Source organism: Heterodontus francisci, chromosome 26, assembly GCF_036365525.1.
Source record: "Heterodontus francisci isolate sHetFra1 chromosome 26, sHetFra1.hap1, whole genome shotgun sequence".
Classification (NCBI taxonomy): Eukaryota; Metazoa; Chordata; class Chondrichthyes; order Heterodontiformes; family Heterodontidae; genus Heterodontus; species Heterodontus francisci.
The window spans coordinates 33,839,972-33,850,500 of NC_090396.1; the positions used below are offsets into that span (position 1 = coordinate 33,839,972).

At 40.2% G+C, this 10,529-nt stretch overlaps 1 protein-coding gene across 8 annotated transcripts in view; it reads right to left on the reverse strand.

The window, feature by feature from the left end:
• b3gntl1 (UDP-GlcNAc:betaGal beta-1,3-N-acetylglucosaminyltransferase-like 1) overlaps positions 1–10,529 on the reverse strand; it is a 351,083-nt gene that overhangs the window by 159,438 nt on the left and 181,116 nt on the right. The window lies entirely within an intron of this gene.

Below are 10,529 nucleotides of genomic sequence, written 5' to 3' on the forward strand. Positions count from 1 at the left end.
ATTATATGTGTTTCAGCAAACTTCAAATCAAAAAAAAAATTGGCCACAAATTGGCTGGAACATTGAGCTGCTAATGGTACAGCAAGGGCAACAGAGCATCAGGGGCCTTGGTGAGCAATGGGACAAACAGTGTTTCTCCTTAACCAATGAGAATTAAGGATTGAGAAATAAACAGAGGAAAGAACAAGGAGGAGGGTGAATTAGAGTGGGTGAATTCAATGTCAAATCAGGTAAAGAAAGAAAAAAGAAAGGGAAAGAAGGATTGGATTAAGAGAGCTAGAAAAAAAGACAGAAAGGAAAAGTTAGAAAAAAAATTAAAATTTGGCTTTTTAAAATCTCCAACAACGACTCATAACCTGACGGCATGAAACTCCACAGTTAGAATTGTACACTTTCTGGGCAAGAGAGGTTGATTGGCAGTCATTCATAATTATCACATCATTCAAAGGGTATTACGCTGTTAATAATCAGACATAATTTTCTTTGGCGATTTTAATGTGCAATTAATGTGCAAATGCAGCAACTTCATGAAAGTCACGGCAGGATGCTACTTTTGCAAAGCTAATGGCGAAGTAGTTCAAACAGGCCAGTAACCTGTGGCACAGGCTGCTGACGAATTTACGCATTAGGCACAGTGTGCGTCGTTCAGACACCGTTATTTTTGCGGCATGTTCTGGGCCAGTGTCTTTGCATTACAAGGTCATTTTGAAGAGTGACATGCACTTCAGAATCTTTTCTTATTGCCAGAATGTTTTAGGGACCTTTACAGGTAACCAGCATCAGCAGTCTGAATGCTGAAGTCTCACTGCAGATATTGATAAGTAGGTCAAAGTGAACATTTTCATCTTCAATCTGTTGGCCTTATGGGGAAATACTGTTTAATCCCAGGGACTCTTTCCAAAGTATCACTGATTCATCTCCAGTTAAATCGCTAGCTCTGTTCGTACTGGCAGAAGCAGACCAGTTGGCACTCGATCTATTAAATTCTTCTTTTACCATCATGCACTCCTCTCAAACACAAGAACAGCAACAGTGCCTTAAAACAATATCTCAGAAAGCATATTAATAATCGTGAGATAATCAGTGGTTGACTTTGGGAAGGTTTTCAGAATTCCATGCAAAAATATTGAGCTGCAGTCACTTAACACAGTTAATTGGGAGGACAATTAGTTACTCTAAACAGTTCCCACAACAGTGTGTGCCATTCAATGCATGCTGTCAGAACCAGCAAAGAAATGAGGCTCAGTTGACTCTAATTAACGAAGAGTCATTTTGACCTTTCCAAGGCATCTTCAAAACATCTCTCCATCAACATGATAATCTTTAAACAAATCTGACTGATAGCCTTTACTATCATGTGTATTATTCAGATAGTTTCCTTTTTGAATACCAGGCAGCTTCACAGCTCTATATGAACTTTTGAATTGAGACTGGAAATGACATCTTCCACATGCAGAAACAGCACAGCTTTAAGGTACACAGTGGTGTGAACCTCAGAACGAATGCCAACATTGGAAATTAACTCTGCACACGGGTTATTGAGCTATATGTTGCTGCATACTGTATCAGAATCTGCTCTGTCTTTACTTTTCCCTTGAGCAACTTCTCCAGTCACAGCATGGGTAAAAGGCCTTGATATCAGACACATCAGTGTTGGTATCCATGCCACTTCACTCTTTCTGTACACTTTCTATGACAGTCTATGGACATTCAGAGACCTAGATGATAAAGCAATGCAACTGGGTGGGCTGACTGGCCTTTTTTTGGTTTGAAAATACTTACATTATATCCACTGTATAGTCTGTACAGCAGTTTAATCTGTTCCATCCTTAGGTTTCAGGCTAAAATACTGCTGGCTATTTTAGAGTTATTAAATACAAAGTTTTTCTCTGAGACAGAATAAATGGAATATTGCCCCTCCCTTTGTTTCTTTTCATAGTCTGGTTAAGAATAAATAACATTTCTTCAAACTAAATTCAACTCAAGTCTCAGTTCAAGTAACAGGCAGCCCAAGGATTTGAACCCATGACCCTGTGGTAGAGTAATTATTTCCTTTAGCTACTGGGCTTCTCAAGATCTATTAGACTTTATTTTACCATCTTTTTGCACAGACCTACAAACAGCCTACAGCTAAATTACAAAAGTAAAATGTTGAGACCAATAAGATCAGGTGGTATCATCTTCTAAAACATTTCAGCTTACAATCTGTCTTACTTTTGCATGTCTGCTGCTGAAATCAGCACCCTCTTGACTTCCAATGCAAGAAGCTACTGAACGTTTATCCCACCGTTGAACTTCTGACATTAAAAGCTATCAACAACTCCCCAGGAGTTTGTGAACTTGGAGCAATCTGCACACTTAGCAATTAGATATGTTTCTGTCTTCCAGTTCAAACAGTTGTATGGCAGAAAATATATCCTGGGATTCTTCAAAAATCTTCTTTTTTGTGCTTACACCAGTAGCAAAAGCCATCATGGCATTTGTCAGCAAATAATAATAACTGGAAGAACACAAACGCACAAAACCCACTGAAATACATGGGCATTTTCCTGGAAGTGACAAATGGAGCCCGTCTTAAATCAATCCAGTCTAATTTACCATTATTTTCAATGGCATACGCAGAGCTCCAGCATATATTGGAATGGCAAAATCCCAATGTTTGTAAACAGCCCGGTAGAAATTACATCAATTCAGCCCTGACATCAAGCTGCCTTGCATGTTTAAAGTGTTGTAAGAAAATGTTTGATTCAAAGAAGATCCATCATAATGATTTAATAGTGGCACAAACAGCCCATGAGGAAAAATAGGGTTTTATTGTGGGCTAAAAGGATGTTTGTACTACAAAGTATGAGCTCTGGCTAGAAAGCTTAAATTAAATTGCCTTAATTGAGCCAACTTTAAGAACACTAAGACTGGAAGGTAAACTATGTCTGAAGTGAATGCTTGTCGTACTGAAAGCAGCTGTCAACATGAAGCAGCCAAACTTCATTAAAGACATTACAAATATTACAAAAAACACGGATGTTACTCCTCACCGACTTGCATGAAAAGCTACTGTCAATACTGACTATAAACATAAAAGCAAAGCAAGCTTTACAACAGCTCCTTTTCAGTGACAGGAGGAAATGGGAGGCTTCAATAGAGTTATTCAGATGAACACAGAAACAAAAGACTGCACACTTCCAGTCTAAGATAAATGGCGGACAAGTAAACCAGTCTGCAGTTTGTATTCTCTAACTTTACCAAAAATAATAAAGCATAAAGTATGCACAACTTCTATATTCACATTCACATAACCAGTTGCTACCACTTAAGAGTTACACTTTCTATAATAATAGATTGAAAATCTTATGGGGATTGAATTACATCAGTGCACCCTGGTTCTGAAGACTACACTTGATCTCAATGCCCTGTGTGCAATGCCATAGTAATATCTTACGTTTGTGCACACTTCTTGTCTACAAAACTTTACTTCCTCTTGTCGATTTTTCCTATTATAAATTCCTCCCTCCGTATTTATAATGGAAGTTCCCTATGTAAGCTTATCATGCTTTAATGACAACACCCCTTTCTCCCACTCACCCCCATCCAGTGGGTGGTGCTGGAGTGCCTCAGCTTAGCCTCTCCCTGTGGCTTCAATGTGACATATCAGGTTAGTAATTTGTTCCCCACCTAGACCACCTCTGAGCAATACCACAGGAGATCAGTGAATCTAATTAAAAAGAAATAGAATGCCACTGATGTCAGATGAACCTCCTAGTGCACTGATCATAGATTGTATAAATAAGGTATTAAAGTCAATGATTATTGGTCCTGTGCTAAAAAAGGTGTGATACTATAATTATCACAGAACATCTGTAAATGCACTGATGCCATGTTTCATGATCTGCTGCTTACACACTATTCCAAAACAAGAGAGAGCATTAGCAGATTCAAATAATTTAGCTGGCAATGCAGATATTTTTCCACTAAGGAGGATCTTAATACAAATCATTTTGCATGTTTCACAATTTATACTGTTCAGTCTTTTACATTATCGATTTCTTTAGCTTTTCAGCCTGGTACAGTCTCAGCACAGTCTGTTTTCTGTTATGCCTTAGCTTTTCTTCGCTTTAAATTCATGTTTTTACTCCATGACTCTCATTAATCTGCACACACTGTCCTGTCCCTCTTGGATAAACCCAAGCACTGGTCATCCTTTTTACTTTGTTTATTTAACAGTTCATTGCCCGCAGTCAGAACTTAGAAGTAACCTTTCGTGATAGCTCCTGTCTTTGCTCCAAAGATATTTTGTGATAATCACAGAGCGAGTCGGAAACCCAAGTGTTAGGATTTGACTTCTGAAAATCATTGTTTGCTTCTTCAGCAGTCTCACAGGAGTTTCACAGCCTGCCCTTGCAGAATAGAGTTAGAGTAACAATGACTTTAATTGCAATAAACCATGTACTAGAATGTACAGATGTTATCCTACTTCAATGGACAGAATGAAAACACAGAATAGAGAGCTTGTACAGTTTAAAATTACTACAGTAATTATTCATAATTTAAGACACAATGAAGGTTCAGAATTCTGTCGAGTATAAAGGACATTTTCAGGTACACACAGCACAGATGATCCACTGTAGATTTGATTGCTATCACTGATTTTCTACAACAGGAATGTAGTGGAAACCCTTGGAATTAAAAGGCATCCTGAGTATGAGCACAATGAAATCCAAACCGTTCAGTTTGTTGTTAGGTCTGGATTTTGCGGTCAGCGGTGAAGCAATGCTGCTTGCCGCTGACCTTGAAGAAAGCTGCCCACAAAGATCGAGTGATCTCTGTGGCGGGAATTTCCCTTTTCCCAATGGCAGTTTAAATCTGGCACTAAGTTAAGGGGTGTCTTGGCATGCGGTAACAGCAATGGCAGCAAACAAATAGGCAACCAATCATATTGAAGCATTTGCACACAGCAAACCAGGAAGTTAAAAGCAAACAATCCTTCACTTTCAATTTACATTTTCAGATAGTGAATAAACGTATGACTGATTTTAAGATAGAAGCTAAAATAAACAGATTTTAAAAAAGGTTTCAAAAAATATGTGGAATTTTTAATCATTGTGGAGAAATCTTACATTCCACAATGATAAAATTAGTTTCTCAGGGCCAGTTTAGTAGTAATTATGAAGTTAGAATGCCACTAAAACCCCAGTAACACCTCATTCAACAAGATGTAACTTTCTCCAGAGTTTTTACAGCAAGATTAACAGTGTTAGAATGGAAGTTCTCATCAATTCATGATTGCAAGGGTGAGATCAACATGTAGGAACCTCTACGGTGCACCCTATGGAGGACTGTGGAATCACTGACAGAAACTTCTGGATTTCCACGTTATTCTGTGCATGTCCGAACTCCCGAAGTTGCTGTCAGTTTCAGTGGAGTAATGACGCCAAATGCTGACAGTTTCACTGCCAATACCACAGTAAAATCCTAGCCAGTGGCTTGAGCTCTATCTGTCATGTTGATTGTTTATAGAGAAATGTCAGAAAACCCAGCAAGCTGTAGCAAGGATACAGAGTCTATACTCTAAACCTCAACAAATCTGAATGATATTGTCCACAAACAGCAACAATTGTTGCATCCAAGACTATTGGGCTGAAATTTATGGCGCTGTAATTGGCGGTGGACGTAAACGCCGCGGCTCATTTAAATAGCTGGGGCGGGCCGCCCACCCCGATGACGTAGAGGGGGAGGGCAGTCCGTCCCCGGCAATGGAGTCAGCTGCCTTTACACAGGCGCTGACGCCATTTTTAAAGGGCTTCAAGCCCTAGCTTGCAATTTAAATATTTAAAGGAGAAATGATTGTATAAAATTAATTACACTGATCCTGACCCCCTCCCACCTCCCCAATAACGACAGAATTAAGTACCTGCCTTTTACCCCACCCCCACCACAAAACACTTACCTAGTGCACCTGAACTTCCATCCGCCCCCCCCCCAAAAGTACATAAATTTTAAACTTTACCCCTTGCCGCCATCGCCTAGACCAATGAAATTACTCTGAGGCCGCTCCCCCCTCCCCTGCACTGAAAAACGTAACTGCTCCCCCCCTCCTCACCAGTGTTCCGCCTCAGATCACCAGATGGGGATCCAAAGGTACAGCAGTGCTGCCCGCCGGCACCAGTATCGCCCTAGAACGTACGGCGGGAGCAGGTAGGTCATTTATTCATTCATTTAAATTATTTAACATATGTAAATTTGGCTTCCATCGCCCAGTGGCGGGGTGGGGTGGGGTGTGGGGGGGGAGCCGTCATGAGGCCTTGCCACCGCCGGAAATATCAGGCCAGGCCTTCTCGGCATCGAGGCCCATGATGGGCCTCTGCTGGAGGCATTTTCTGGCCCCCCTCCACCCCCGCAGACCCCCAATTTCGGAGGTGGTCTGTAAAACTCAGCCCATTTTGTCAAATTGTTCACCTAGATCCAGAGAAATCTCACAGCACTTCAGAGAATTGCATGAAAATATAATGATTGCAAAGCCAGCATGAGATAAACCCAATACCTTTCACAATATTATAAAGGCATCCTTTCTTTCATACAATAATGTAACAGCCCAAATTTCAAAATTTGTAACATCGATTATCGATACTAGCAGATAAACACTTAGCCCATTCATATGGCAGTGCTCTGTTATTTTAACCCATATTTATCCATTTAGTTGATTGGGCTAATACCTTTGCTGATATAGTGGAGAAAGGTTTGTCACAAAAATGTGTTAAGCATTCATCCAATAATATCCCCAACAGTAATTTCTAGTTCATATCTTCCAGCTCTTATTGTTTGCAAGCTAACAGTATATTTAGGAAAGCCTAGGCAATTGGGTACATGCAAATTGGAACCACTTTATGGTACGTTTTTATAATTTCTTATTGAATAACTCAGTTCCTTAAGTTTACAGACAAATCATCTTGAATTAGAAATCGTAAACTTAAAAACACAAGTAAAATGAGATGGGTTGGCATAACGTATTGCAGCATCAATATCAACCCTTGTATATAAGCTTCTGACAGGAAGGGATGATAACAGAAAGGATGAAGTATCCCACTTGGCTTTTACACAAGAACAGAGCAGTTTGGCAGAAACTTGGAAACAGACCAGCTGCTCAGTTCAGTTGAAGGTTGATGCATTAGGAGCATTACGTCCACATATCCCATTCAGTTTTGTTATGTCAACTGTCATGTGGTAGTTGCAGCCTCTGGCCACTGGGTGCCTCATGCGAAGTGAATTCCCAGTCTTTCTAAAATTTATATTCATCAATTGGCCATGGGAAATGTAATGGTGAGAAAACAGAGATCAGTTCACATATTTCTGGTACAGTCTTGCATAGGAGCCATATTAACCATTCTGAGTCACTGCAGTATATATGCTGTATAAGTGATTTGGGGAAAAACATCAAAGACATTTATAAAATGGAAAGCAAAGAGGCACACACACTCACAGATACAAGCACGCATATACACACACACTACACATATATACACAGATACATACACATATACACCACACACATACATAGACACTACACATACACAGATACACACACACACCACACAAATACATAGATACACACAAATATACACACACATACGCATACACACCACATACACATACAGGTATATGATTCAAACAACACACATAAATTCCACGAGTGTAAATAAACCTGACAGACCTTAACACAATAAGCATAAAGGAAATATTAGAGGTAACACAATTCTACTTAAATGAATCCTCCTGAGCATTACTGGAGCTGCTGTCCTTCAGATGATACCAAGGTCTCCTATATCAGTTTCACTGGTTTAGTTGGGCATTAGCGATCCTGTGGCACCATTTGAAGATCAATAAGGAGTTATTTTGGTGCTATGACCAACATTCCTCTCTCAACCAACACTGCCAAAACCAGTTTCATTGCTGCCAATGGAATCTTGGTTATTTGCAAAATGGCTTCTGATTTTGCCTGTCTGACTGCACTTCAAAATAATTCAAAATAATATGAGAAGTGTTAAGAGACATTTTGATTAATTTGATTCAGATACTATATAAAATGCATGGTTTTTACACATGCAAATGCTCTTACTGTAAGAAAGAAGGTTTTAAGTAGTTCTGACTCTTCCTCCCCAAGTAAAGGAATAGGCAAATTCTTTTCACTAAGATAGCAAAATAGCTGCAAATTTATAGTTCAGTTGAGAAAATTTAAAACTCTAAACTGCTTTCCTTTTGTGTTCAGTGTTGTTCCTGTGGAATGAGTACTTTAAGCTACTTAATCACATTCAATGAATACAGCTTTGACTTGTTCACATTCTGATGTTTACAGCCTGAACTGTACCCTATTGTTCCACTTCTGTTACTTCAAAGTTCTAGCAACTGGGAGCAAATTAATAACTTTATGACATAATGCATTACATAATCTTCCATTGCTAACGTATGTTTGCAAAAATTGCATAACTGAAGCAACCAACAATAACCTTTAACATGCCCCAAGGCACTTCATAAAGGCATAATCAGACAAAAAGGATACTGAGCCAAAGGAAGAGGTATTAGGCAAGGCAACCGAGGATCAAAGACCAGAGAGATGGGTTTAAGGAGATTCTTAAAGTAGAGGGAGATGGAGAGGCGGAGGCATTTAGGGAGGGGATTTCAGAGTGCGGGCCATAGGTGGCAGAAGGTTCGTGTTCCAAGGGAAGGTGGGCGAAGGGAGGGAAGGATGCACAAGTGGCTTGAGTCAGAGTCATGGAGAGTGCGGTAGAAAGATGTCATAGCAACATTGTACCATGAATTTCTGGCTTAACAAGAATATTTACATTTTCCAACCAAACCATCTGATGTTAGCCCGAACACACAACAGATTTTTAACAAAGAATTGTCACTATCTTTTTTTCTCACTTAGAATTTGAGGTCTTTTGATAGAAAACCAAGCTCAACCCAGGGGAAATAGGGTGAATTATTGTACTTCTAGGTTTGCTGGAAAAAAGCTGAATGTTTAAACAACCTTTCAGGGCTGGCCTCCCATTTTGATGAATCTTTTTAATCCAGGCTTGCTCACAGACCCAATCCTCCCGTTATCTGTTACCATCACTCAGGCTGAAGCCGCAGATAAAGTGCAGATTTTATTTATTGCGGCTCGCACTGTTCCCCTGTGATCATTCACTGAGCCGATGCCAAGTCAGTCAATTAGAATGCGGAGGGAAGTATTTCTATAGGCCTGCATCTGGTCCTGATATACACAGCACGAGAACTGCCAGGATTGTCTCACCCTCTGATTAATAAAAGACCATTTTGCAGGATGTCACAGATTGTGCGTTTCACAGGCATGAAGCATCACTGGCACTGAGACAGAGACATTTCTGATGGATACCTCCCACAGAAGACAAAGAATATTATTTTTGTTCCCCTAAAAAAGAACATGCACTGATTCTTTCCACTACGCTGGATATATAAAAAAATTAACTGGCTTTTAAAGAAGTCAAACCTGAGATGCCAAAATATCGGCCAGAAGGACAATACTGCCCACAAATTACACAGTGCCTACGATATAGAAATCCCCACTCTTTGAAAGGAATCCTATTGAAGTGAGTAATGTTCGCTTTGGCTGTGTAATGTGAGCCCAGTGTGACCACAGTGTAAATATCCTGGTGGTACAGGAATTTTGGCATTCAAAACAAAAAAATATTTCCAGAAGGGTATAAGTGGTGCATATGGGTAGATCAGTTGAGAGTAGAGCAGACCATGTATTAAAACTAGTCCAAAAGCTTTCAGAAAAATATTTTGTGGTGCACCCTTTAAGATTTCTCTGATCTACCATGCTCTCTTGTAGAAAATGTATTTGATTGCTCTGTCACTTTGCGGGTCTGTCAAAGGGGCCGATTGTAACTTGCCGAAACTGGCATTTAGGAGTTTAAAATGGGGTTGATAGACACAGCTCATCAATGCCAAGGTTCTGTCTGCTGCCAGTTTTAACAGAGTCTAGCACTGGCTGGCCAAAGCTGTTTCAGGCAGTTGGCCGCTTTTCATATGTAAATCAGCATTCTATCACATACATAGGGCCATGATTGCCATGTCAGGACAGAACTAGTTTAAGCAATAAAAGCAGGAAGTGCTGGAAATACTCAGCAGGTCAGGCAGCATCTGTGGAGAGAGAAGCAGAGTTAACGTTTCAGGGCTGTGACCTTTCATCGGAACTCAGTTTAAGCATGCGCGGTGCACTCTCCAAGCAGATTCACTGGCGATACAGCCGAAGAAGCCTCTAAAATGTCAACTTTAAATTATAGTGTGACTCTGGACCCCATAAAATTAATCTGGGCCACTGATGCCCTAGGCTCTCCCCCCTCTCCCCACAATAGGACTATACCTGAATTTCCCCAGAGTTACCTTGCTGCCAGCTGGGCTGCCTAATATTGTACCGGTCTGAATCTGGCATCCGGGCACCTGTTTGGGGTGGGCAGTTTTTCAGTTCTATTTATATGAGGCTCTGACCATTAAAGTGGCTCTACCTCTTC